The following is a 2,307-nucleotide window of genomic DNA, read 5'->3' as shown; positions in this document are numbered from 1 at the left end:
CTGGGTCAGCATGGACGGGATGGGCCGAAGGGTCTGTCTCCGTGCTGAACAGCTCTGTGACTCTGTGATATCTGGGTCAGCATGGACGGGATGGGCTGAAGGGTCTGTTTCTGTGCTGTGTGACTCTGTGACTCTGTGATATCTGGGTCAGCATGGACGGGTTGGGCCGAAGGGTCTGTCTCCGTGCTGAACAGCTCTGTGACTTTGTGATATCTGGGTCAGCATGGACAGGATGGGCCGAAGGGTCTGTTTCTGTGCTGTACAGCTCTGTGATATCTGGGTCGGCATGGACGGGATGGGCCGAAGGGTCTGTTTCTGTGCTGTGTGACTCTGTGATATCTGGGTCGGCATGGACGGGATGGGCCGAAGGGTCTGTTTCTGTGCTGTGTGACTCTGTGACTCTGTGATATCTGGGTCAGCATGGACGGGATGGGCTGAAGGGTCTGTTTCTGTGCTGTACAGCTCTGTGACTCTGTGACATCTGGGTCAGCATGGACGGGATGGGCTGAAGGGTCTGTTCCACGTTGTACATCTCCCTGTGACTCTGTGACTCTGGTTGTTCTCTGTCTCGTTGAGACCAGGCAGTGATTGTGAGGGTTGTTGAGGAGCTGATACCCCACTCTCCTGGTTATCAGGACCCAGTTAGTCTGACTCACAGCTATCAGTGGAATATTGGAACCACAAAGACTTTAGTAAATAACGGGGGAGGAGGAACATTCAACCCAACTGTCTGTCAGACGGCCTTTTATTCCAGACGTCCAAAGAGTACGATCTCTGGGACTAACCGAGAGAGGCTTCGAGGTCTGAGTCCACACGGACTCCCTGGGCGGTCTCGTACCTGGAGGTGAACACTCTGGACAGTTAGGGCCCGTCCGTGAACACTCTGGACAGTTAGGGCCTGTCCGTGAACACTCTGGACAGTTAGGGCCCGTCCGTGAACACTCTGGACAGTTAGGGCCTGTCCGTGAACACTCTGGACAGTTAGGGCCCGTCCGTGAACACTCTGGACAGTGAGGGCCCGTCCGTGAACACTCTGGACAGTTAGGGCCCGTCCGTGAACACTCTGGACAGTTAGGGCCCGTCCGTGAACACTCTGGACAGTGAGGGCCCGTCCGTGATCACTCTGGACAGTTAGGGCCTGTCCGTGAACACTCTGGACAGTTAGGGCCCGTCCGTGAACACTCTGGACAGTTAGGGCCCGTCCTTGAACACTCTGGACAGTTAGGGCCTGTCCGTGAACACTCTGGACAGTTAGGGCCCGTCCGTGAACACTCTGGACAGTTAGGGCTTGTCCGTGAACACTGTGGACAGTTAGGGCCTGTCCATGAACACTCTGGACAGTTAGGGCCTGTCCGTGAACACTCTGGACAGTTAGGGCCCGTCCGTGAACACTCTGGACAGTTAGGGCCTGTCCGTGAACACTCTGGACAGTTAGGGCCTGTCCATGAACACTCTGGACAGTTAGGGCCTGTCCATGAACACTCTGGACAGTTAGGGCCTGTCCGTGAACACTCTGGACAGTTAGGGCCTGTCCGTGAACACTCTGGACAGTTAGGGCCCGTCCATGAACACTCTGGACAGTTAGGGCCCGTCCGTGAAGACTCTGGACAGTTAGGGCCCGTCCGTGAACACTCTGGACAGTTAGGGCCCGTCCCTGAACACTCTGGACAGTTAGGGCCCGTCCGTGAACACTCTGGACAGTTAGGGCCCGTCCGTGAACACTCTGGACAGTTAGGGCCCGTCCGTGAACACTCTGGACAGTTAGGGCCCGTCGGTGAACACTCTGGACAGTTAGGGCCTGTCCATGAACACTCTGGACTGTTAGGGCCTGTCGATGAACACTCTGGACAGTTAGGGCCCGTCCGTGAACACTCTGGACAGTTAGGGCCCGTCCATGAACACTCTGGACAGTTAGGGCCCGTCCATGAACACTCTGGACAGTTAGGGCCTGTCCGTGAACACTCTGGACCGTTAGGGCCTGTCCGTGAACACTCTGGACAGTTAGGGCCTGTCCGTGAACACTCTGGACAGTTAGGGCCCGTCCGTGAACACTCTGGACAGTTAGGGCCCGTCCGTGAACACTCTGGACAGTTAGGGCCCGTCCGTGAATACTCTGGACAGTGAGGGCCCGTCCGTGAACACTCTGGACAGTTAGGGCCTGTCCGTGAACACTCTGGACAGTGAGGGCCTGTCCGTGAACACTCTGGACAGTTAGGGCCTGTCCGTGAACACTCTGGACAGTTAGGGCCCGTCCGTGAACACTCTGGACAGTTAGGGCCTGTCCATGAACACTCTGGACAGTTAGGG

Source organism: Chiloscyllium punctatum, unplaced genomic scaffold (genome assembly GCF_047496795.1).
Source record: "Chiloscyllium punctatum isolate Juve2018m unplaced genomic scaffold, sChiPun1.3 scaffold_701, whole genome shotgun sequence".
Classification (NCBI taxonomy): domain Eukaryota; kingdom Metazoa; phylum Chordata; class Chondrichthyes; order Orectolobiformes; family Hemiscylliidae; genus Chiloscyllium; species Chiloscyllium punctatum.
The sequence above is the reverse complement of the archived record's forward strand: the minus strand, read 5'-3'. Positions refer to the sequence as shown.